The sequence below is a fragment of the Phocoena sinus genome, chromosome 21 (assembly GCF_008692025.1).
Source record: "Phocoena sinus isolate mPhoSin1 chromosome 21, mPhoSin1.pri, whole genome shotgun sequence".
NCBI classification, from domain to species: Eukaryota; Metazoa; Chordata; class Mammalia; order Artiodactyla; family Phocoenidae; genus Phocoena; species Phocoena sinus.
Window position 1 is genome coordinate 24,539,143 of NC_045783.1, and position 27,444 is coordinate 24,566,586.

Genomic DNA, 27,444 nt, shown 5'->3' on the forward strand with positions numbered 1-27,444 from the left:
CATTAAAAGATTCTTTGGCCAAGGCTATTGAGCAATTGGACAAACGTAAGCAAAACAACTAGACTCACTCCCCTGGTAACCCACCCACTCTTGTTTTCCTCCCTGTATCCTCCAGCCCTCTTGCCCCTTAACCTTCTGATCTCTCTCCTCTTGCCCATGTCCAGACCCTGCCTTTTTCCAGCAGTGCTCCTAAAAACCCCAAATGTCAGTTGCTTCTGAAGATCCGTCCCTCCCACGAGCCAGGTGTGAAAGCAACTGTAGAATGTCAGCTTTGGATCTGAGTTACATTAAGAGCTATGCTGAAAGATTTCCCTAAACCCAAACGTGACTAGAAAATATTCACAGGAGAATTTAGAATTCTTTTGGGTGCATAGGATCCAGGGTTATCTGACTTGCATCAGCTTGTACACCTGTTAGGTGGAGCCTCAGATGCTAAATTCTGAATGCTAAAGCTGATTGGACTAACTCAGAACCCCGGGTCCTGTTGGGATCTGTAGGATCCCTCTTTTCACAATAAACCTCAAGGTCCAAAAAGGGCTAGAAAATTAGGTCAAGTCTCTTAAACCCATACCTGAAACATTTCCAATAAAAATTGATTGAACCACACGTCAGTCAGGCAAACAAAAAGATGAAACTGTAGAAGAGTTTTGGGATAGGACTAGAAAATACCTTCCAACAACATTTGAATGTTTAAAGAAGGTGCTGATGGAACAGCATCCTTTCATCTCATTTGTTAGGAGATAAACCTAAAATTGGAGACTTAACTTAAAAGCAGAAATTAGAAAATGTGATGGTTAATTTTATGTGTCAGCTTGACTGGGCCGTGGGGTACTCAGATGTCAGTCATTGTTCTGGGTGTGTCTGTAAGGGTGTTTCCAGATGAGATGAATGTTGGAATCGAAAGACTAAGTAAGGCAGGGGGTCCTCCTAGTGTGAGTGGGCCTCATCCAGTTAAGAGCCTGAGCAGAATCAGTTAAGAGCCTGAATAGAACAAAAAGACTCCCTCCTGTAGGAGGGAATGGCTCCTGCCTGACTGCCTTGAGGTGGGACAGCCATTTCTTTCCTGTCTTTGAACTTGAACTGAAACATTGTTTCTTTTGGGGTTTTGAGCTTGCTGGCATTTGAATTGGAACTATGTCATCAGCTCTCCTGGGCCTTCAGGGTACTGACAGCAGGTCTGGGGACTTGTCAGCCTCCATAATCACATGTGCCAATTCGTTACAGTCTTTCTCTCTCTCTCCTCATATATATGATATAGATGTGTAGATGTATAGATAAAGATATTGATAAATCCTATTGGTTCTGTTTCTCTGGAGAACCCTGTCTAATACAGAATGGGAAATATCTCCTTTAGCTGAACACCACCACCTGACAGAATATTCCAAAAGGGCTTTAGAACAAAAATGAGACACAAACTTGTGGCACTGCAGATTAAACAGCTTGGTGGTCCACTCCCCAGCCAATCACCTACTGACAAAAACATTTGTAGATAGTGTGAACAGAAAGGACACTAGGGAAAAAATGTTCCATCCTATGAAAGAAAAACCAAGACAAAGAAAAATCCTTCAATTTGCATCAAGGAGGGTGCTCTATGAATGCAAAAAGCACCCTTATTGATTCCTGGTAGACGTAGATTGATTTCTCATCTATTCCTGGTAGTATGGGTGCTACTCTTTCTGTATTAAGACCTGTAGCCCTTTGCTAACCCTTTTTTTTTTTAATTTTATTTTTTAATTTATTTCTACTGGTGTAAAATTGCTTTACAATGTTGTGTTAGTTTTCTGCTATACAATGAAGTGAATCAGCTATATGTATACCTGTATCCCCCTCCCTCTTGGACCTCCCTCCCAACCCCCCCCCATCCCACCCATCTAGGCTGTCACAGAGCACCAAGCTCCCTGGTGCTATACAGCAGGTTCACACTAGCTATCTGTTTTACACATGGTAGTGCATTTATGTCAAACCTAATCTCCCAATTTGTTCCACCCTCCCCTTCCCCTCCGTGCCCACATGTCCATTCTCTATGTCTACGTCTTTATTCCTGCCCTACAAACAGGTTCATCTGTACCATTTTTCTAGATTCCACATGTATGCATTAATATACAATATTTGTTTTTCTCTTCCTGGCTTACTTCACTCTGTATGACAGTCTCTAGGTCCATCCACATCTCTACAAATGACCCAATTTTGTTCCTTTTTATGGCTAATATTCCATTGTATATATGTACCACATCTTCTTTATCCATTCATCTGTTGTTGGACATTTAGGTTGTTTCCATGTCCTAGCTGTTGTAAATAGTGCTACAGTGAACATTGGGGTACATATGTCCTTTTGAATTATTGTTTTCTCAGGGTATATGCCCAGTAGTGGGATTGCTGGGTCATATGGTAGTTCTATTTTTAGTTTTTTAAGGAACCTCCATACTGTTCTCCATAGTGGCTGTATCAATTTACATTCCCACCAACAGTGCAAAAGGTTTCCCTTTTCTCCACACTGTCTGCAGCATTTATTGTTTGTAGATTTTTTGATGATGGCCATTCTAACCGGTGTGAGGTGATACCTCATTGTAGTTTTGATTTGCATGTCTCTAATAATTAGTGATGTTGAGCATCTTTTTATGTGCCTCTTGGTGTCTTCTTTGGTGAAATGTCTGTTTAGGTCTTCTGCCCATTTTTTAATTGGGTTGTTTGTTTTTTTAATATTGAGCTCCATGAGCTGTTTGTGTATTTTGGAGATTAATCCTTTGTCCGTTGCTTCATTTGCAAATATTTTCTCCCATTCTGAGGGTTGTCTTTTTGTCGTGTTTATGGTTTCCTTTGCTGTGCAAAAGCTTTTAAGTTTCATTAGGTCCCATTTGTTTATTTTGTTTTTATTTCCATTACTTTAGGAGGTGGGTCAAAAAAGATCTTGCTGTGGTTTATGTCAAAGAGTGTTTTTCCTACATCTTCCTCTAAGAGTTTTATAGTGTTCAGTCTTACATTTAGGTCTTTTTTTTTTTTGCGGTACGCGGACTTCTCACTGCTGTGGCCCCTCCCGTTGCGGAGCACAGGTTCCGGATGCGCAGGCTCAGCAGCCATGGCTCATGGGCCCAACCGCTCCGCGGCATGCGGGATCCTCCCGGACCGGGGCACGAACCCGTGTCCCCTGCATCGGCAGGTGGACTCTCAACCACTGCGCCACCAGGGAAGCCCACATTTAGGTCTTTAATCCATTTGGAGTATATTTTTGTGTATGGTGTTAGGGAGTGTTCTAATTTCATTCTTTTACATGTAGCTAGCTGTCCAGTTTTCCCAGCAACACTTATTGAAGAGGTTTTCTTTTCTCCATTGTATGTTCTTGCCTCCTTTGTCATAAATTAGGTGACCATAGGTGCGTGGGTGTATCTCTGGGCTTTCTATCCTGTACCATTGATCTATATTTCTGTTTTTGTGCCAGTAGCATACTGTCTTGATTACTGTAGATTTGTAGTATAGTTTGAAGTCTGGGAGCCTGATTCCTCCAGCTCCGTTTTTCTTTCTCAAGATTGCTTTGGCTATTTGGGGTCTTTTGTGTTTCCATACAAATTGTAAAATTTTTTGTTCTAATTCTGTGAAGAATGCCATTTGTAGTTTGATAGGGATTGCATTGAATCTGTAGATTGCTTCAGGTAGTATAGTCATTCTCACAATATTGATTCTTCCAATCCAAGAACATGGTATATTTCTCCATCTGTTTAGTCATCTTTGATTTCTTTCATCAGGGTTTTATAGTTTTCTGAGTACAAGTCTTTTGCTTCCTTAGGTAGGTTTATTCCTAGGTATTTTATTCTTTTTGTTGCAATGGTAAATGGGAGTGTTTCCTTAATTTCTCTTTCTGATTTTTCATTGTTAGTGTATAGGAATCCAAGAGATTTCTGTGCATTAATTTTGTATCCTGCAACCTTACCAAATTCATTAATTAGTTCTAGTAGATTTCTGGTGGCATCTTTAGGATTGTCTATGTATAGTATCATGTCATCTGCAAACAGTGACAGTTTTACTTCTTCTTTTCCAATTTGTATTCCTTTTATTTCTTTTTCTTCTCTGATTGTTGTGGCTAGGACTTCCAAAACTGTGTTGAATAAGAGTGGCGAGAGTGGACATTCTTGTCTTGTCTTGTTCCTAATCTTAGTGGAAACGCTTTCAGTTTTTTACCGTTGAGTATGATGTTTGCTGTGGGTTTGTCATATATGGCCTTTATTGTGTTGAGATAGGTTCCCTCTATGCCCATTTTCTGGAGAGTTTTTAATCATAAATCGATGTTGAGTTTTGTCAAAAGCTTTTTCTGCATCTATTGAGATGATCATATGGTTTTTATTCCTTAATTTGTTAATGTGGTGTATCACATTGATTGATTTGCATATATTGAAGAATCCTTGCATCCCTGGGATAAACCCCACTTGATCATGGTGTATGATTCTTTTAATGTGTTGTTGGATTCTGTTAGCTGGTATTTTGTTGAGGATTTTTGCATCTGTGTTCATCAGTGATATTGGTCTGTAATTTTCCTTTTTTCAGTTATCTTTGTCTGGTTTTGGTGTCAGGGTGATGGTGGCTTTGTAGAATGAGTTTGGAAGTGTTCCTCCCTCTGCTATATTTTGGAAGAGTTTGAGAAGGATGGGTCTCCGTTCTTCTGTAAATGTTCGATAGAATTTGCCTGTGAAGCCATTTGGTCCTGGACTTTTGTTTTTTGGAAGACTTTTAATTACAGTTTCAATTTCATTACTTGTGATAGGTTTGTTTATATTTTCTAATTCTTTCTGGTTCAATCTTGGAAAATTGTACCTTTCCAAGCGTTTGTCCATTTCTTTGTGGTTTTACATTTTAGCTAAACCTTTTCTTCAGAGTGAACATAGCATACAGTGGTGGATGTTTCAAATCCCTCACAGATTTTCCCTCTCTCCCATCCCTCAACTGTAACACTTGGGCCTTTGATTGAAAAACATCTTTTCCTGCTCTGTGATACCACCTCTGAAAATTTAATAAGGGGAGATTTACCCAGAAAATAAAATAATATTAAGTGCACACCAAAGGGACTATTTCTTGAAGTTCCAGAGGTTCTTCTATTCACAATCCAGTTGGGACTGCTCTGGATATACCTTTGCATCCTCTATTATATTTAACCTACACCCCAGATAAGGAACTCACTGCTGTACCTGACGCTCTATGGGCTAAATATTACACTGACATTGGCAAAATAATAGGATCAGGACCTCTAAAAGTTCAGATAGATGCTACCAAACTATTACCTAAAACCTCCTCAATATCCCTTGAAACCAGAAGCAAAGGACAGAGCAAACATACAGTTGCGTGCTTTATATCCAAAGGTCTTCTCATGCTCTGCACTAGCCCTTGTAACATTCCTGACCATGATGCTCTGTAAGACACCAAAAGCATGAGGATATTGATTTGTACAAGGTCTCGGTTCTGTCAAAATTGTTTTCTGTAACTTCTTGGTGGTACCTAACCCAAACACCATCCTGTGCTCAACTCCTCCTGAAGCCACATGCTTCCCTGCGGGGGATATTTGCTCGGCCTTTCTCAGTGTGCCTCTACCCAGGAGAGTCAACTCCTTTTTGCCCTCACCTGGAGAGGACAATATAGCTGGACAGTCGTGCCCCAAGGGTTCACTCCCACTTTTCCCAGACCCTCAATCAAATGTAAAAGATCTAATTTCTCTTGTGATTCTGTTTTGATATAATATGTAGATGATTTTCTACTTTGTTCAGAGAACAAGGAAGCCTATGAAAAGGGTTCCATTTACTTGTTGTCAGCCTTAGCAGAAAGGGACAAAAAGTTTCAAAAGATAAATTACAATTTTGTCAGAAATACATTTCATTATTTAGGGCATTAACCTCTCTAAAGAGGGAAAAATACTCTCTCCTCATAGACTAAAGGCTATCCAAGCTTATCCTAGATCCCTCCAAAATGACAATTGAGATTTTTGGGTTTAACTGAATATTGCAGATCTATTGATATATTTAATTTAGTCCCAAACTGCATCTGTCAGATATATAAATTTCATCACAATACATTCAAATACGTAGGGTCTTCTTTTCTTTTCTTTCCTCTTTTCTTTTTTCTCTTTTCTTCTCCCTCCCTCCCTCCCTCCCTCCCTTCCTTCCTCCTCCCCCCCTTGTGTTCTCTCTCTCTTTCTCCTTCCCTTTGGTTACTTACTTTCTGTAGCCCTGAGTTCTCCTGCCCCAGTCTGGATATCTTCTCTCCAAAATGGTTTCCGAATGCTGGTTTTCCTTTTATTATCATCCTCGAAGTTCTTTTTGCCTCTTTCCTGTGTTGGATTCCATGCCTTCTTCTTTCTCAGTTTACTCCCATACTTGGTCAAGTGCATCCTCCAGAAACTTCTAGAAAAAGGGTACATGTCAGTTAATTTTTTTAGATTTTGTGTGTTTGAACATGTTTTCATTCTACCGTTTTACTTGAATGGTTTCAACTATATATTAGTCTGCTCAGGAGGCGGTAACAGAACACCACAGACTGGGTGGCTCAAACAACAGATGTGTATTTCCTCTGGTTCTGGAGGCTAGAAGTCTGAGATCAAGGTTCCAGTTGCTTCTGCTTCTGGTGAGAAGTCTTCCTGGCCTGCAGACAGCTGCCTCCTTGATGTGTCCTCATATGGGCTTTTCTTGGTGCAGAAAGAGAGCCAGCGAGCTCTCTAGGTCTCTTCTTAGAAGGACACTGATCCTATGGGATCGGGTCCGACCCTTATGACCACATTTACCCTTACTTACTTCCTTAGAGGCTCTGTCTCTAAATATAGTCACATTAGGGAATAGAGCTTCAGCATATGAATTTTGGGGGGACAGAAACATTCAGCTCATAACATATGTACATGTGTTTTCCTACATTAGAAATATTTTTCCTTGGAATTTTGAAGGCAATTCTCCATTATCTTTTAGTTTTCAGTGCTGTTGAGATGTCTGAAATCATCCCCATTACTGAACCTTTGTATTGAAGTGTTTTGTCTTTCTGGATGCTTTCAAGATCTCATCCCCAGGCTTCTGAAATTTCATGATGATGTGCTTTAGTGTGTTTTCTCATTCACTTCTGTTGGGTACTTTATGGATATTTTCATTTGAGAAATTCATATTCTTCAGTTTAATATCTTCAGGGATATTAACATTTTTTCTCTTAGATAATTCCCTCTCTCTTTCTTCTTTTTTAAACAGGTCCTACTTTTCTGATATAAATATCCTGATCTGAGATGTTAGTTTTTTTTACTAAGCTTTATTTCCCATATCATTTTGTCTTTGTCTTCCCAATCTGTCTGTTGTATTTTGGTTTTTGTAGGTACAGCTCTGAGGCAAAGCGTGATAGCTATACTGTTCTTCCTACTACATGAAGGCAACTACCTCTGACTATACTTGGAATAAGAATGAAAAACAATTGCTGTGTGCTCGCTCATTGCCAGGGGCTGTGCTAGGTTACTCCAGTGATATGACGCCACATGGGAATTGCAGCAGTGATCGCCATCACTAACTGCCGCTGTGTGTGATAGTCTAGAGTCCTCTTTGCGCCCTCTCTGCCTTTTCCACTGGGCAAAAACTGCAAGTGTTAAATTGTGTTGTGTTACGAATACCATCCCTGGTTTCGAAAGTCGTCAAATTCATAAAAACAAAGTAGAATAGTGGTTGCAAGGGTTGGGGGGGGATGGGGAGTTGTTTAGTGGGTGTCACTTCAGTTTTGCAAGATGAAAAAGTTCTGGAGATTTGTTATACAATAATGTGAATATACTTAACACTACTGAACTGTACACTTAAAAGTGGGTAAGATGGTTAATTATATGTTATGTGGTTTTTCCCATAATTTTTTAAACAATTAAAAAAAAAAAAGAATACCATCTCTTACATTTCTCACATGCTTGATTTTGAACAAACTGCTGCAGTTACACCAGGGACGTGATATGGTGTTTGGTTTACTATCTTGGAAAAGCTCCAATTCCGCCCTTCCAATCCAAATAACCTGTACTTCACAGGCCAGGAACCCAAGCGGAGATTCTGCTGGTTACTACATATATCTATTCCCACTCTGCATTCTGGGATTAGGGAAATAACCATAGATAGGACGGGTCTCTGGTCGCATTGGACAGTCCATTTGGGCCAAGACTCCATTTACCCCAGGATCTCTTTAAGCCTGTAATCTGCCTGGTGGACCACAGTGGAATCTTGGATCTCTGGAGAATAGGGTCACTTCAGAACCCATATCTAGTAACTCCAGAAGATTTGGTATTTCACCTTTCCCAGCCTTTTCCAGTTATTCTCTTAAATGGCTGTAGGCACCTCTAGGGAATCCTGGAGGGATGATTTATGGTACATATCTGTGACTGCATTACAGGATCCTTCCCCAAAGTTCTTGCTTATTAGTCAAGGAATTCTGGGTCTTTGAACTTATTTAGGTGTGGGAACTAATTAAGAGGCTGTTAACTCCTCATTACAACAACTTGAGTTAGGTGTCTTCCCAGCAGACCTAGAATTTTTCTACCTGTAAATGCAAAGCAGCATCCTTTATATTCTGGGGATTTCATGATCAATTAGATGATCCTACAGAGTCCTGTGAATCTAAACCCTCTGATAACAACTTGGCCTTTGTGGCTTATTGTGGTAATTGTGCTCACCTTGTCTGTGCTGGCAAAGGCTACCATCTGTCTTCTACTATTCAGGGATCCCATCATTTCCACTGAAACCAGCGAGCACAGTTCCATTGTGGCATCTCCCCTGTGGCGTATAAAGGATAGCTACCACAGAGCTTCTCAGATACGCTGGGTACCCGCTTCCCCACCAATAAATATCTTCCCATCTCATCACTGACTCTCTTAATTTCCTAATGTCTTGGTGAAGAGTGTGTCCTCTGGTCCTTTTAGAGGCTAAGATTAGGATAGGGGTGGCTGAGTAGGTTGGTCCTAATAGATCCAGTCCCACGTTTCCATCTCATTGAGGCTTTGGATTCCTTCTGCAGTAAACCAGAGAATTTTTGGCATTTTAACCTCATTGACTACTTGTCACTGTTGAGTCCAGGCTTCAGTTAACCAGTCCAGTAGATTATTAACACTGTTCCCGGGCGCTGAAGCCAATTCATGAAATTCTAATTCCTGGGGAAGTGTACCCTTGTCAGTAAATGCAGTCCAGTCAAGCTTTATATTTCAGTTCTCCTGGTGTCACGCTCTTCAGATCACATGCATTTGTGCTATTCAGAATCCTGGAGCAGACACTGTGCTTTGTCTGGGTTCTGTTCGTGGTGAACTCCCGCTATGAATGTGAAGGCAAGAAAAGTTTGAAGGGCTGGGTCCTGAGGAGAAGAAGCATTTATTCATTCATTCGTTCATTTTGCGGTACGCAGGCCTCTCACTGTTGTGGCCACTCCCGTTGCGGAGCACAGGCTCCGGACGCGCAGGCTCAGCGGCCATGGCTCACGGGCCCAGCCGTTCCGTGGCATGAGGTATCCTCCTGGACTGGGGCATGAACCCGTGTCCCCTGCATCGGCAGGCGGACTCTCAACCACTGCGCCACCGGGGAAGCCCCAGAAGCATTTATTTTTAAAGCAGGTACAGGAACAGTCACTGAATTTATTTTCTCCCTCGGAAAGGGTTGACTCCACTCTTAAGGAAGGTTCAACATTCTCAGCCTCATTTCTGACTGCTCAGGTGACCCCCTCCCATACCTCAGGTTCCCACTCCTTCTCCACCAGCTGATAACCGTATCTTGGTGCAGAGAAATGGTGGGGCTGAGACTTCTAGGTTTTATAACTGACGTCTCCTAAGATCAGGCTTGCGGTACCCAGCCGTATCTTCTCTGTGACTGCGTAGGATAAGACACTCTATAAATCCTGCCATAGACTCTCTCTGTTTTTCCACTTGTGTTTGGAGTTGGATTATCACAAACTCCAGTTTCTTCTTTTCTCTGTGTGCGCTCTCTTGGGCCATCAGAAGCCAGCTGACCCCACTTTATCTTTATCATCAATCCCATTAATTTTATAAGCATGATTGTTACCATAGCAGTGGTAAGTCCCAGACACTTTCCTTCTCAACAACTTGCCAACCTGTAGGGCATCCCATGCCCTGTGATAATTTCAGTAACTGTGATGCCAACACTTGCCATGCGTGACTTGAATCCCATTTTCTCTTAACAAGCTATCTGAACTTTTCAAATCCCAGAATTCTACTTTACAGTCTTTTTCCTAGGACCGCTCCAGGCAACAATTACTTTATCAGTCAGGATCCTGTGAGAAGACAAATGGTACCTCAAACTAGTCATTTTCAGGAGGGTTTAATAATGGACTGTTTGCCCAGGCGTAGGTGAGGTTTAAGGGAACCGAGAGAGGATAATGTAGTACTGTGGGTTAATAATTGTGGGGAGCTGATGCCATCGTGGCCTGAAGAGGCACGGGGAAGAGGTGGTTACTGGAACCCAGAGAGGGATGCTCTGGGGAGAAGGCTGCCAGGTATATCTCCCCCTTTGGGAGGAGGAAGAGGCAGCCCATCAGAGCGACTGGGAAGGGAGGGAGTTGAGGGGGACGGGAGAGACTTCACTTCTTCTCTCCTCTGATTTCAGCCCGATGCTTCTGTTGGCTAAATCCTACCAGAAGCCAGAAGGCAATCACTAATGCAGTCTCTTCCAGCCAAACACCTGGGGCCCACATTGGGGTGGAGAAAGGTTGAGAGTCAGCATGAGAGCGCACATAGAAGATAGCCAGCATCACGTGGTCTAAAATACTGGCCTGCCTGGCAGAAATCATTGTCAGAGTTCTCCTGGGTTTATGATATATATGTGCCATTCTGTGCTGTCTGGTTTAGTGAATGTACATAAACTTTATGAGTCATTTTCTGTTTCAGTTGATATATGTCTCTTGAAGAAAGTTCTGTAAGAAAGTAGTGGTCTTATTTCTCAGGAGTTCCAGATAAAGCCTCACTTATTCCACTTTTATCAGAGAAATAATTAACTTCCAAAATAAAAATAATTAATCTTTGATTCTTCCAAATAGCAAAAACCAAAAATGATAATAGTAATAATCACAACTAAAAGGAATTACTTCAATTTTGTAACCTAGAAGGTTCTCAGTAATGAGGTGATGGGGTTAGAGAGAAGAGATGCTTTTTTTAAAAAATATAAATTTATTCATTTATTTTTGGCTGCATTGGGTCTTCGTTGCTGCGTGTGGACTTTTCTCTAATTGCGGCGAGCGGGGCTACTCTTCATTGTGGTGTGCGGGCTTCTCATTGTGGTGGCTTCTCTTTGTTGCAGAGCACGGGCTCTGGGTGCGTGGGCTTCAGTAGTTGCAGCATGCAGGCTCAGTAGTTGTGGCTCGTGGGCTCTAGAGTGCAGGCTCAGTAGTTGTGGCGCACGGGCTTAGTTGCTCCATGGCCTGTGGGATCTTCCTGGACCAGCGATTGAACCCATGTCCCCTGCATTGGAAGGCAGATTGTTAACCACTGCACCACCAGGGAAGTCCGAGACACATTTTAAAGATAAGAAGATTGTTAGGCTTTGGAGACTGGATTGAGGGGAGTGTTGGGGAAGGAAACAATTTCCCTCTACCCTTTCTGGGTTCTTCTGGCTGGTGTATGAATTAAATTGACTTGAGACAAGTTAACAGGAGAAAATCAGATTTAATTATGTATGTATGGAGAATCTTCGCAAACATGGGAGATTCCAAAAACAGTCAGGCAAAATGAGGTATATATAGTAAGTCCCCTACATACGAATGAGTTCCGTTCTGAGAGCATGTTCATAAGTCCCATTTGTTTGTAAGTCCAACAAAGGTACCCAACTAATATAATTGGCTATATAGTATTGTACTATAACAGGTTTATAACACTTTTCACACAAATAATACATAAAAAACAAGCACAAAAAACAAAACATCTTTAATCTTACAGTACCTTGAAAAGTACAGTAGTGCAGTACAACAGCTGGCATACAGGGGCACATTTGCATCTTTGAAAGTTCACAACTCGAAGGTTCGTATGTAGGGGACTTAGTGTATGTCATTCTGGACTAAGGAGAAGGGGACAGGTTACAGGACTTCAAAAGGAAGGAAGGCAGGTCACAGGAAGATGAGAAAAGAGCAAATGTTTGGTAAACACACGTTTGCTGGGCCGTGTAGAAACAATGGGACACAGAGAAAAATTGTAACACGCGCAGTTTGCTAGGTTCTTCTCTGTCTACCACACCTATTTCCTGTTATACTACACATGGCTCTCTGCCTGGGATAGGTCCCCTATCTAAATTCTTTTAGGCAGTTAAGAGGGAAGAGGTAAAAGTTATTCCTGAACCTTTTTTTTTTTTTAAACAACAAGCCTACAATAATCCTCATGCCAAAGAGACAGATTTTGGGGTGGCAAATTTTGCTTCCCTACAGGAGGTACTCTCCCTTCGGTGAATTGTTGGAATGGTGGTGGTTTTTTTTGGCCGAGCTGCTTGTGAGATCCTAGTTCCCTGACCAGGGATCGAACCCAGGCCCCCTGCAGTGGAAGCAAGTCGTCCTAACCTCTGGACCAGCAGGGAATTCCCTGGATGGTGATGTTTTAACCAAGGCAGGGAATCCTGGAGGTGTTGTAGGATTGGATTGGGGAGCTACTCAGTTGTGTCTAGGCTGAGTTCGGAGGTACTTCTGAGACATGCAGGTAAAAATACAAAGGAGACAGGCTATGGGAATTAAAGAGAGAGTTCCAACCTGGGGATGCAGATTTGCGTCCTGGGCTTGGAGGTGTTTCTGTGACTTGGATAGAGGTGGTCCTGATGCTAATTCTCTTTGAAACATCCTAGCGATATGACAAACCAGAAAAATCATATATCTCAGGGGAGAGGAGATGACATTCCGCTTGTGCTCAGGAGCCAACGGGGGCTGGAAAAATGTACATTGGGAGGATACCTGGCCACCCTCACCTGGTTCACGGTTTTGTCTTGGGCTGGCCCACACAGTGGTTCCTGAATAAATGTAGTTTCAGGGGGCTCCGAACTAGGTTCACTGTGACTCATTTTCTGTGACAGGGTGTGGAGACCAGAAAGTGCTGGCCACCTGCCTCCCTCCTGGGACTGTAATTAGCTGAGGCTTTTCTGCCTTTTGTCATGTTAAATGCTGCCTGCCAGTGCCTGGAATCCAGGAGGCTTGTACTTAATTTGTGAGAGAAAAGGGCGACTCACTCCGCTTTCCCAGGCTGCTCTTAAAGAACTCAAGCTTTCCTAAATGGTTCCCAAGGGAACCCCTTCAGGCTCCATCTGAAATTCATCTTTGTTTCTGAATTACTCCTTTCAAACTAGTTCCCATTTCCTGGGGAGAAGCAGCCCTTTGCCTATTTGATGCTTGTTTTTGGGGGGTCCTGTATGGATTTCTTCGATTTGTTAGGGCTCTGACGGCAGCATAAGCTAAGTTTCTCCCAGATCTTGGTAAGTAGCCAGAATCCACATCTTTCAAACCCACCAATTGTTTAGTAGCCTGTTTATATCAACCCAACCTCCAAACGTTCCCAGGGTAATGGCCACAGGGAATGGAATTGAAACAGGAGGGGAGGGGGTAGGGCACAGCCTTTAAAAGAATGGCATAGCCATAATACATGACAAAGACGAGTGAGAACCAACTAGGTCCAAGATGGCGGAAGATTTGACTTCCAGTAGACCTTGAGCCTCATTATATGCTCATTGTAATACATTAGCATCTAAGTGACACACCCACCAGCACCATGACAGTTCTGAGGCTAACCATGAAAGGTCAGAAAGTGGGTGGTGGTCCAATTCCTGGAAATCCCTGCCTCTTCCCCGAAATAGTTGGAATAATCCTCCCACTCATTAGCCTATGAAATTACCCAGCCCATAAAAACTGACCACACCACGTTTTGAAGCATCTTGCCTCTTGCCTTCCGAGATGGCCCACGCTCTGTCTGTGGAGTGTGTTCCTCTCTAAATAAATCTGATTTTCTTACCTGTCACTTCGTCTGTGCGTTCTTTCGCGATGAAGAATGAACCTTAAATTCGCCGGGAACAGAATGAGAAGAGAATCCATCTGCAGAACAAACATCCATTTCACTTTCCACTCAGGGTCACCAGAAGGGCTTTGGGACTTATCTCTCCTTGGATGCATGCTTCGGTCTGTGAGCTGATTTCCGAGAAGAGCCTTTACCGGCTGTGATGCTGCTCAGGCCATCTGCTTTAAGGTTTCATGTGCTCTACGCCTTACAGAACCGGCATTTGTGATCTCTCACAATACAGGGCTTGAGGTCACCTTGTTGTCTGAGAGCAGCAAGCAGAGAAAACAATAGCTTTGTTCCTTAGGACAGTGATGGATAATAGCTTTAAATAACGTTGACAATGAAACAGGCTGCAGTTGGACAGACTTCCTAAGGAGCTTCCTTTTTAAAATTTTTATTTTTTTAATTAATTGTTTTATTGGAGTATAGTTGATTTACAATGTTGTTAGTTTCTGCTCTACAGCAAAATGAATCAGCCATACATATACATATATCCACTTCTAAGGAGCTTCTTTTAAAGAGGCCACAGAAAGAAATGAGGGAGTAGGGAATCCAGAACCTTCCTTATTTTAGCTTGTTGTAGCAAGGAGATGGTGATCTATCCTTCAGGCCTTTCCCTGTGGCTAAGAAAGGCTGCCAGCGGAGTGTTACTATGATGGGCTTTCCAGGGGAGCTCCTGTTGTATCTTTAGTTACAAGAAGTAGAGTTTCCTATATTTTCTTATACCCCAAATCCATCAACATTTTCTCTGAGGCGACAGCAAGCACTGGAGGATGATAGAGGTGGATTTTCCTTTGTTGTCAGAAGCTCTGGTTCATGATTAGTCACTACCTTTTTAGGTAATACAAGAAGGCTTGACTTTAATAAAATATCTTAACAAGTAAACATGGAAATTTACCAATGATGTAAATTAGGGGCATGACTATATCACAATTTATAGGTCTTTGTTTAAAAAAAAAGTTTCTCTTGTGAGATCCCCTAAAATGGCTTAATTATTTGAATACAGACAAGGAGTTAATTCGATTTTGATACTCATCTTGTAAAAGAATAAAGTATATACTTTTAAGCCAAAAAACAAAAACGTTGTCTAACTATTCACTGATTGTAAGGGCATCAGTATTGAAACAGTAACTTCATTATTTTATGCCCAGTCCTCTGATGTCTAAAACATAAGTTTTATGTTAACTAGCTAACAGGTTGTAAATGAAATTACTTTTCCTAGGTTCCTTCAACAGTCATAGTTCAAACTGTGGTGTTTTCTTCATCGGCAGGCTTAAAGGTCCTATTTCCAGTGTATGACTGACTTACTAGGAAGTAGCTAAAGCCAAATACTGAATGTATTTGCACTGATCTGCGGTAGGTGAGAGGGTTGCCTGTAAGTAACTGTATGTCTGTGTGTCCATTCATGGAACAGGTGGGAAGAACCCAGCTATGTGAAGACACCCAGCAGAACAAAGATCATGATCGTCTTATGACAGATACTTCTTTGCAACTAAATGGGAAATAAAGGAAAGTGTTGAGTTTGTGGATGTACCTGCTAGTTGATAAGAGTTGGTAGAGGATTATTCCTGTGTCATTTAGGCTATGTTCACATGGTCATGTGACTTGATGCACAGAAGGTTTGTTGTTCGGAGGGGCTGTTAGAGTATCTTTTTTCCTGTCTCACAGGGCAGGCTCCCACGAGAAGACTCCCTTCTAATATATGTCCCTTAGAAATGACTTCATCTGCCACATGAAGGGAGACTTTTTATATTTGCTTGGAGTTTCCATTAGAGTCCTAGAAAAACTCTGAAAGGGGTCTAAAGCTAATGCAAATCTCTTCTCTTGAGAAGTTTTGGTTATGATAAGTTATCTAGGACAATGAGTTGAAGAGACATTGCTTACATGGAAAAAAACCAGTCTGATTTATTGATGAAGAAGAGAGAACTATACTGAGTATTGAGTGAGGTAAAAAATAATACTCATTGCACTCAGTATTGGAAGAAGAAATAGAATAAATAACATCCGAAAATATTTTGCACGTCAGAAGCTAAAATGTTGATAGGCACAGTGTAACGATACAACTGAAGTTGGTGGTGGGGTTTAAATATTTTGCAGCAGTGTGCGCGTACGTGAGTGTGTGTGCGTGTGTGCATGCATGTCTGTGTGTGTGATTGTACATGGTGAGTCGGGTGGGTAGAGTTTGAGGCTATAGGTTAAGAAAAAAATAAAACGCCACTGGATTTTCTCCGCAGGAAACTTTGCCGATGTGATTGAAGAATTGATTTATTTTTCACTTTTCAGTGGTGATACCCACTTTTCTTTAAACGTGATCCAGTTTCTACTTGTTATTCTTATAGAGAATTAAGGTGTAATTCCTGATCTTAGCTGTTGGATAAATGTGCTGTTAACCCTCCTGTTTTATAGAATCAGGCCCACCAGTAGCCCCTAACAGCTTTTCTCCCTAACTGTTCCTTTGATGTCCTGAACTCACAGTGTGCTGTGTGTGTTCAGGACTCACATTCTGAAATGTAGTGATATCGGGTCAGTTATTGAAGCAGGGAGTTGTCATCTATCCCCAGTGGGTCAGTGACCCCTCAGTGGGTCCTTTCCCTGGAATTGCAAATGCCAATCAAAGGAAACCAGGTTCGATAAAGCTGAGTAGAAACTTTATTCATTGATCAATGAATGGAGAAGGGAGAGCTCCTGCTCTAAATGCACCTTCCCTCTGAAGGGAGGGGAGGAGGGTAATTTTAAGGTTTAGGAGGCAGGCATGTCGTCAAGGCTCTAGGAAAGGGGCGAAGATTTCCAGGGTGGGGCTATGGGCAGCTGGGACATGTGCAGTCTTCCAGGTTTCTTTGCACAGGGCACTAATTGTGCCTCTCAGAGTACAAATCCTCACCTGGGGCGGAGAACTTAGCATGGTAAGGAAGCAGAGGTAACTGTGGACGCCTCCAGGTTTCATCTGCAAAGGCGCGTTCCTGTGGTCAAGTCCGAGCCAGTGCAGGGTGGTTGGCCATTGCATATCTCTCAAAGCACAGATGCAAAACATCTCTGTCAAATACCAGGTACTTTTGAAACAAACGCAGAGGTAAATCAAGGCAAGGATCCTTGAGGTCTCAGGGACTGGTAGGGGTGTCAGAGCATTCTCACCAAGGTCAGGGTGTTTGAAAGTCAAAGGAAGCCGAGTACAGTCTGAGGAGCCCCATAGAATTAGTGTGTTCATTTATTGTGTTAACCGCAAGGAGAGGACCAGATACCACGGGACGCAATGGTCCTTTGCAGAGAGAAGAGCCTTTATTGCAGGATGGCCAAGAAAGGAGACAGGAGGCAAAGCTCAGATGTGTCTCCCCAGTCTGGGCTTCTGTCAAACTTCGATGAGTTAGGGGAGGAGGATTGGATGCGGAAGTGCTGGGGGGGTAGGTTTCTATGGGAGGGCTTTGGAGCTTGGCGTTTATGGTAAGATGCGGTAAAGCAGCTTCGTACCGCATCTTCATGGACAACGGACCCCTCGTGCCCCAAAGGGCTCTGGCATTCAGGTTCTGGTCATGTCTGTGTCCTTTCATTCTGTGAGAGGTGAGGTGCGGGGCTGGGGAGCTTTGATTCCGGCTGTTGTTTGAGATCAGAGTTTTCTCCTCTGCGCATGCTTCAGCTGCATGACTTGCGGTTTTGTTCTTTTGTCTCTGAAAGATGACCCAGTACAGTATCTTGCTAGAAACAGGAGGGGCCAGTTTGGCCTGGTTCTGTGCTTAGCATAGTCCACGTGGAAGAAATCCAGCCGCACCAGGGCACCAACTGTGGGCTGACATGTTGACAGTAGTGATGGGACCAAAGCCAGCAGTCGGACCCAATATGTGCAGGAACCTAAGAGAGAAAACCACAGTTTCAAAAGAATTATTGACCTACCTAGACAAAAAAGGAAAAGAATCTGCAATCGGTGGTTCCCTGGGTCATGCTGGACATAGCTGTCAGTTCAGCTCTATACTTCCTGCAGGACCGAGGTTGTCCCGTGGCAGACTTGTGATGGGGAGGATGATGGGCCAGGTCCCCGTGTCCCCGTCCTCTGAGAGCCTCCTGTGTCTTTGGAGAGCTCTTCTCAAGCACCAAGTCCTCAGTCTGCCTGCTGGATACCCGGGGTTCCATTGATGTGGACCAGTGTCGGGACAAGACTCATGCTCCCATATTTCCTACTTCAGACTCAAAATTCACCCATCTAATAACATACGTATTTTGAAGTTCTGCTAACTGCTCTGTGATGGGACAATCAGTAAGTTAATTTTTCTTATATTTTAATTACCTAGTTATTTACATTCTTTCCATAAGTACAATATCTTAACACAGTCAAAATGCACACTTCATCCGAAAAAGACTTGCGAGTAACCTTTTTTTTAAAATATCCTTATTGGATTATAATTGCTTTATAATGTTATGTTAGTTTCTGCTGTATAACAGAGTGAATCAGCTATACACATTCATATATCCCCATATTTCATCCCTCTTGCGTCTCCCTCCCACCCTCCCTATGCCACCCCTCTAGGTGGTCACAAAGCACCGAGCTGATCTCCCTGTGCTATGCAGCTGCTTCCCACTAGCTATCTGTTTTACATTTGGTAGTATATATATATCCATGCCACTCTCTCACTTCGTCCCAGCTTACCCTTCCCCGCCACGTCAAGTCTGTTCTCTACGTCTACTTGTGAGTGATCTTGATGGCAATGTGGAGCTGGAAGGGATGTTGGAGATGGCTTAAAGTCCAGTCCTCTCATTTTGTAACGGAGGCGGGAGAGGCTGCCCTGAAGTGAAGCCACCCTGCAGAGTCACACAACTTACTGGTGTCGGGGCAGAAATCAGACCCTGGCCTCTTGACTCTGTGTCATGTGTGGTGAGAATCAGAGTCACAGTATACAATGGTGGGATTTTTGTGTTTGTTGTTCAAAGGCATATAGGAGCTTCCTAAATCACCAAGCCCTTTCCACATGCAGGATGCTGTGGTCAAAGCTGGAGGAAGATATACTGACTTAGGGGAGAGACAGTACAAATGTGCCTAAGAGATAAATCACAGTCCTAAGGGATATACCTGTTCTGATGTGTGGAGCAAAGAACTACCTCCGAAAAACATACAAACCATTTTAGTTTCTGTTACCTCTGCATTTTACCGCTATTTAGTGTTGAATCTTATAAATTCAAGGGTCATCAAAGTATGCTTGTTATCTCATCTTTTTTTTTTTTTTGCTGAGGTTGAGAATTAATTCATTTGAATTACTCTAAACTCTGAAACTTAGAAGAAAATTGAAGAGCCTGTGTCTGGAATACAAATACCCCTACGAATCAGGTTTGTCCCAAAACTCAAGGAAGAATAGAATTGGTAAAATCAGATTTTAGGCCTGACTTCAGAATAGGAATACTTGGGAAGTAAAAGGAGAGTGAAGAAAAGGTTGTTAATTGAGATGAAGGAAGAAAAGAATTTCCTTAGGAGAAAGATTGAGATCTTAGAGGTCAGGTCAGACAAATAAGAAATATGTCAGATCTGTGTTCCTTTTGGAATTGGGCTTGGGAAGCGGGGATCTTACGATTGTTAATAGATTGTTGAGTGTTTTGAGGAGCATCAGTTTATAGTATCATTCTTTCCTGTCTGGATTCTGAACCAGTTAAGTCTGAAGATGCCAGGAACACAAGGCTCAAAGAGAAACTGGACATTAAAAGGCTTGAAAATATGTGGAATGCATGCTGGGGCTAGAGAAGGGAATCTCAGGTAAATCCTGGAGACTTGGAGGGACCACCTTGCAAATTTCTCCATTTCGCTACGTGAGGGGAGATTGTGGAGAAGAGGTGACCGAGGATGACCCACAAGCTGAACCCAGGCAGTCGGAGGCTCCTTGCCCCTCCCCTGCCCTTGGAAGGAATGCTCTGCCCACTGTGCCCACAGTGGGACCCGTTTTCAAGGATGCAGCCTGGAGAGAGCAGTGTGTTGTTGAGACCACCTGGATGGTGTACGTGACTGAACCCCCTTTAAGCCTCTACATAAACTTAACATTCTGGCAGTGGGTGCAGAGATCTAGTCGACTTTGGGCTGCCAAGACAAACCTTGTACGTAAGTTCCCTTGCTTATTAAACCTGCCACCCACCAATCTGGAGTGGTCTGCCTCTTTCTTCCATCTCTCCTGCCTTCCGTGTTTGGGGGCCAATTTCAGATTTCACCCAGGAAGCTCCTGAGGTTGTGACCCAGGATGTTGGAAGACAGAAGTGTCTTATGTGCCATTCTGGGGAGTGTGCAGTATGTTTAGGGGAATTCTTTTTCCTAGGAAAGGGGATGCATAATATCCCAATTTCTTCTTGATGGTACATTTCTCCTAATGTGAGTCTGGATTTTTAAAATACTGCATTTTGAGAAGATTATTTTGTTTGGAGCACGTATGGTAGGAGCTGGTTTTGTGTTTTCTACATTTTGCACCTGGGGTGCTGATGCTTGGTGTCTCATTTTTCCTATTTACTCTGACTCTTTGGACAAGAGATTTAAGGGAGAGATTTGAGTTTGATTAATTCAGCTTGGAGGTTATGAAGGAATCGATTCTGTAAAAGTTAGGCTGTAGCTGCTGAAGCTGGGGCCTGACTCCACCCAGGCATGGAGGTGAGATTCTCTAAGGCAATGCAGAATAGAATTTGGGAGGAGGACAAATTTTTCTCAGCTAGAGTATATGAAAGGATTTTATTTCTGGAGTCCAGTTTCTTTCTCGACACTTACTGTTTGAGGGGATTCATACTGGCTAACTTTGGTGCATATTTGTATTGCTGCTGAAAAAGCATGTCCTTTTTGCTTCTCGCACACTTCTTGGGCAGCTGGGCATCATTTGAGACGGGAAATAGGTAGGAAGTGAATTTAGGCTTGGGGATACAGTTTGGCCTTGAAATTAATTCAATAAATGCGCCCTTTTGGCCATTTCAGAGCCTTTAGGTACAAAAATCCTCTCCATGTGAGCCCAAGGAAGATAAAGAGCGGCAATAGGTGTAGACAGAGAGGTCTTGTGAAAGTGGAAGCAAAACTGCTCTGATAACGCTGCAGACTTTCTTCCTGAGAGAGAGAGCGTGAGCCATGTTCCCAGTTCATTGTGGATTTGGTTGTTCCAGCACTGGACTAAGAGAGTAAAGGCTGTGTGTGTGTGTGTGTGTGTGTGTGTGTGTGTGTGTGTGTGTGTGTGAGAGAGAGAGAGAGAGAGAGAGAGAGAGAGAGAGAGAGAGAGAGTGGGGAGGTGTTAGTGGTGGTGGTGATGAAGAAAAGGCTTTTCTGTTATTATTTTTGCCTCTTGTGAGGGGACCTTCTCCCCCACGATTCCGGCTTCCAGGGAGGGGCGAATCTGTCGGTTGGATCCTGCGCTTCTGTCAGGACTGGGTTAAATCTGCCAGAGGTCACTGCTCCTGCACCACCTGGTTCCTTGTCCTGCTTCCTGTAAGATTTTCCCATCGGGCATTGTGCTCCTCGCCTTCATCTAGTAGGTTTCCTTGCTCTGGGCTTCCCCAGTTTTCTGACTTCTCCATGTTAAGTCAGTAGGTAGCTGCGTCAGGTCAGACCCGTGCTGGGTCCATCAGGCATTGTGGGGAGGAGTCCACGTTAAGTCAGTAGGTAGCTGCGTCAGGGCAGACCCGTGCTGGGGCCATCAGGCATTGTGGGGAGGAGTCCATGTTAAGTCAGTAGGTAGCTGCGTCAGGGCAGACCTGTGCTTGGGGCCATCAGGCATTGTGGGGAGGAGTCCACGTTAAGTCAGTAGGTAGCTGCGTCAGGTCAGACCTGTGCTGGGGCCATCAGGCATTGTGGGGAGGAGTCCATGTTAAGTCAGTAGGTAGCTGTGTCAGGGAAGACCCGTGCTGGGGCCATCAGGCATTGTGGGGAGGAGATTATTAAAGCTGATATTTTGGTACCTGCGTCAGGAGACTTTTCTGGAAAAATCCTGCATGTCCAGGTGAAGACTCTTGCTCTACCTTTTAAGTCTGACACTTTTTCACCTGGAGAGACAGGGGCTTGATAGGCTGCCACTTCTGTTTTCAGAGCAAGGCCTGAGGAGTTTCATTACAAAAAGTGAATTAATACAAGTTGCAAGAAGAGAAGGGAACAGAAGAATGAAACATACTCTAAATTCCTTATGTCTTTTGCTCTTTGAGAAAGTGACCCAAATAAGAAAAGTTATAATTTCATCTCATCACTCTCATCAACTTGGATGTGAAAGGGAGTCAGGCAGCTTCACTCCTGGGTAAGAGGAAGCAATTCTCATAATTGGGGCTTGATCGTGGACAGACCTCTCAGCTGGTCGTTCCTAAAATGGGTGAAAGGAGGTCTACACCATTTAGACATTTGAACGAAAAGAAAGAACCCCTACCAGCAGTGGTTTGAGAAGGCAGCTCTCGTGATACTTGATGATTACTTAATAATTTGAGTAGATATTAATCATTTGAGCAGTAGATTCTGACTGATAGCTGTCTTTTTGAATTCTGAATTTTTTCATTACCGATTATATTTGTATTTATTTAAAATATGCCAAAGGAAAGGGCATGTTCCCTGACCTTTGGTCAAGAAAGCCCCCAAACATTTATTACATTATTTTTCTTTATCAAAATTTTAAACTTGTCTGTAGTCAAATTAATCTTTTCCTTATGGCTTCTGGATTTTGTATTATTTTTAGAAAGGCTTTTTCCTCTTTGATATTTCTGTGTGTGTCTCTGTATGTATTTATGCATTGTACATGTATATACCTACATATGTATCATTCATACTCACATTTATCATCTCCATTCATTTTGTTCTTTGGTTTAGCTTATATTTATTGTAAGGAGTATTCTTCTCAAATTATGCCTAGCTGCATTATCTAATATACTGCTCCAAAAAAGTATGCAAGGAGTACAGTTTTTTTTTTTTTAATAAATTCATTTATTTTTTGGCTGCATTGGGTCTTTTTTGCCTCATGCGGGCTTTCTCTAGCTGTGGAGCGGGGGCTACCCTTCGTTGCGGTGCACGGGCTTCTCACTGTGGTTGTTTCTTTTGTTGTGGAGCACAGGCTCTAGGCATGTGGGCTTCAGTAGTTGTGGCATGTGGGCTCGGTAGTTGTGGCTCACGGGCTCTAGAACGCAGGCTTAGTAGTTGTGGCGCATGGGCTTCCCGGACCAGGACTCGAACCCGTGTCCCCTGCATTGGCAGGCGGATTCTTAACCACTGTGCCACCAGGGAAGTCCAAGGAGTACAATTTTGTATAGAGTTTTTTGGCAGCAATATGGAGAATGGGTTGCAGGGATGCAGATGGAACATGAATGGGACAGAAAAATCAGTTCGGGCTACAGTGATAGTCACAACAGAGAGGAAAGCAGAGGCTGCAAACACAGTCAAGTGGTAGCCCGGGCCTGACTCAGAGACTGTGGGATGTGAGCGCGTGGGATGGGAGGGCCCAGGTGCCTGGGCCATGGGGATGACCAGATGGTGGTGGTATCACTGAGAACGCAAATACCAGTGAAGGAGCAAGTTTTGGAGGAAAGAAAACGAGACAGAGATTTTAGTTATGTCTGCTTAAAAGGAATGAGAAATGCCTGGAGGGAGTAAAAAAGACTGGACAGGCCTGGCAGCGGCAGTGGTGGGTGGAGGTTGGCAAAGATGGGAGGCTTTGGATGGGCAGGTGTCTGCTGAAACCCTTGGTGGTGGGACATCAGGAGAGGGGTGAGGGGTACAGCAGGGAGGGAAGTTAAAGCTGAGTGCTGACCCTCGCTCCACCTATAATTCTACCCACAAACCCCACTATCCACCTGTTTTCTATCCTCATCTCAACCTAGAAAGGCCAAGACAAACCCATTTTAGGATTAAACTGTTTCCAGAAGGGGTTTCTTGTCTTGGAGGTGGAAGCTGTAATTAGCAGTGACTATGTTACGCTGTTCAATGAAAGGCCATCCTTTGCCCAAAGTTCTGTATGCGGCGCATGTCTCTGCAATTTCCATGTTAGCCACTGGGTGGCGGGCTCAGTTCACAGAAACAAAACAATCAGCTCCGCAGAAGTTTCTTTTGCTAACACTGTCGACAAAAGGAAGACCGACAAAAGGAAGACCGTTAATAGAAGCCAAGATTGGCTGCTTTGTAGAAAGGAGAGGATATAAACTTAAAAAAAAAAAAATTACCCTTTTATTGAATAATCCATTTGAGCATTTACTGCTTGATTATGTGCCTTACAAAAGTGTATTGCTTTTAGGGGCTTCCGTGGTGGCACAGTGGTTAAGAATCTGCCTGCCAAGGCAGGGGACTAAGGGTTCGAGCCCTGGTCTGGGATGATCCCACATGCCACGGAGCAACTAAGCCCATGTGCCACAACTACTGAAGCCTGTGTGCCACAACCACTGAAGCCCACGTGCCTAGAGCCCGTGCTCCACAACAAGAGAAGCCACCTCAATGAGAAAGTCCGCGCACCGCAACCAAGAGTAGCCCCCGCTCACTGCAACTAGAGAAAGCCCGCGCGCAGCAACAAAGACCCAACGCAGCCAAAATAAATAAATAAATAAAATGAATAAAAAATTTTTTAAAAAGTGTATTGCTTTTTTTTTAACTTTTTTAAAAACTTTTCTTTTTTTTCTTTTTTTAACATTTTTAACGTATTGCTTTTTTATTCCCTGTTCCTCCAGGACGCTGAGTTTGAGAAAGCAATCAATAAAGATTAGTTCAGACAGCCAGGTGCCACAATCGCATCGTGATCAAATTCTGTTCCTTGACCAGACAAGCTGCTTTTTATTCCCAGACCTCACCTCTCTAATGCACCCCTTAGTCCCCCCCCCCCCCCCCGCCGCCATGTGACTGTATTTGGAGATATGACTTTTAGGTGGTAATTATGGTTAGATGAGGTCGTAAGGGTAGGGCTCCTAATCCTGTTTGATTGGTGGCCTTAAGACGATTTAACATTTCAGGATTATCTTAATGATAAGTACTGGGGAGTTGAAGAAACCCTAAGGCAGAAGAACAGTAGAATATTTTTCTCATTATTCCCAACTGTCTTAAACAAAACGAAAATCCCTAAAACTTGTCATATATGTATATTTTATATAGTATATATAAATTTTTTGTTTAGGAAATTATCAGATACCCAATTGCACAGAGCCAGAAGAAAGTTGATAGTCTGTGGCAAAACTTCTAGAATCTCTCCTGCCAATTTTCCCGTTTGCTAAAAATAAAAATTCTTTAACTGGGGACAAGGCCCTTGATTCTGCAATTTGTAATGAGACTTAAAAGTGCATGTCCCCGGAAAGTTAAAGTATTGTCTTATATTCATCCCAAGGTGTAAAACATGGATTCCTTTACATGTAGCTCCTTCGAGGAAGTAGAGTAGAGAAGTGGTAATAAAAGAAGGGGAAAGGTGAGGAAAGGTATAGAGAACCAGGGGAGATAAGAAGACAAACTATCTCATTCAGAATTACCGAGGCCCAGATCTGCTCAGTAGCCTCGAGATTTTGTTGTTTTTTGCTCACTTACAAAAGGCATACACTTAAACATTGAAATAATCCAGACTTTTAACTTTCGATCAGAATCTGAAGTCCAGTGCTGACATTTATGCCTTTGGGCAAGGTGCTTTCTGATGCCTTTTCCAGATCTGTAAAACAGAGCTAATGCCTACTCGTGGAGTTGTCTGGAGGCGAAAATGAGATGATGCCTACAAAGCCTCTAGCCTTGTGTGGCACAGCATTGGTGCTTGGGATTGTTTGGTGAGGGGTTAGCATCATAGTTAAGAGTATAGCCTTTGGGGTCAGACTTTTTGGCTTAAATCCAGCTTGGCCACTTATTAGCTAGGCTGTTAAAACAATTTGCTTTACAAGTTTCCTCATCTGCAAGCTGAAGGTCATATTTACCTCCTTTTGTGAGGATAAGACAACATGCCTCAAGCTCTGTGTATAGTGAGGGCTACTTTATAGAAGCTCGATAACCGGCAGCTGATCCTGTCCACTCATTAGGCTTGGTCACCTCATTTGGCCTTGGGGGAGGAAACTGTAGATGGAGGCTGCAGTAGCTCTCTTCTGCTCAGGCCTCTCGCTTTCACTCTTGCTGTCTCTCTCTTATTCTCTTTTTTAGGTCTCCTGGTGATAAATGCTTCCAGTTTTAGTTTGACAATGAGCTTATTGAATTTTCACTTTTGAAAAGTATTTTTACTGTATATAGAATTTTAGGTTAAAACACTTTGAAGATATTATTTCATCATCTTCTGGCTTTCATTATTTCTTTTGAAAAGTTGTCCTATATCTTATTGTTTCTCCTTTGAAGGTAATCTTTTTTTTAAAAAAATTTCTCTTTACCTTTGTTTTTCAGCAGTTTTAGCTCTGTAAGTAAACTGGGTACATCTTATTCTGATGTACTTAGGTATGATTTTCTTTGTATTTATCTTGCTTGGGGTTTGTAGTGCTTTTTGAATCTGTGGATTTATGTCTTTCGTTATTTGTAGCATTATTACTCCAGATATGTCTTTATTCCCATTATCTATCTCTTCTTCTGGGAGCCTGATTACATGTGTTATATATTTTTATTATATTCCTTTGGTCTCAAATTTTTATATTTTCAAATTTTTTCTCTCTCTGATTCACTCTGGATATTTTCTTTTTTAAAAAGACTTTTTTGGGGAGCAATTTTAGGCTCATAGCAAAATTGAGTGGAAGGTACAGAGATTTCCTGTATACTCCTTACCTCTGTGCATGCTTAGCCTCCATCATTATTAGTATCCCCTGCCACAGTGGTACATTTGTTACAATTGACGAGCCTACATTGACTCAGCTTAATCATCCAAAGTCCGTAGTTTACGGTAGGGTTCACCCTTGGTGTTGTACATTCTGTGGGTTTGGACAAATGTATGATGACATATATCCATCATTATACCATCACACAGAGTATTTTCGCTGCTCCCCCATATCCTCTGTGTTCCATTTATTCATCCTTTCCCCTCACCCCCACCCCATCCTCTGGCAACCACTGATCTTTTTTACTGTCTCCATGCTTTTGCCTTTTCTAGAATGTCATATGGTTGGAATCATACAGTATGTAGGCCTTTTCATATTGGCTTTATTCACTTAGTAATATACATTTAAGTTTTCTCTGTGTCTTTTCATGGCTTGATAACTCATTTCTTTTTAGCACTGAACAATATTTCACAGTTTTTCTATTTTCTCACATAGTGGAGATCATTGGTTGCTTCCAAATTTTGGCAATTATGAAGAGAGCTGCTATAAACATCCATGTGTAGGTTTTTATCTGGGCATAAGTTTTCAGCTCCTTTGGGTAAATACCAAGTAATGCAATTGCTGGATTGTATGGTACAAGTATGTTTAGTTCTTTAAGAAGCTGCTAAACCGTCTTCCACAGTGGCTGCACCATTTTGCATTCCCACCATCAATAATGACTGTTCCGGTTTCTCTACATCCTCACTAGCATTTGAAGTTGTCGGTGTTCCAGATTTTGGCCATTCTTAATAGGT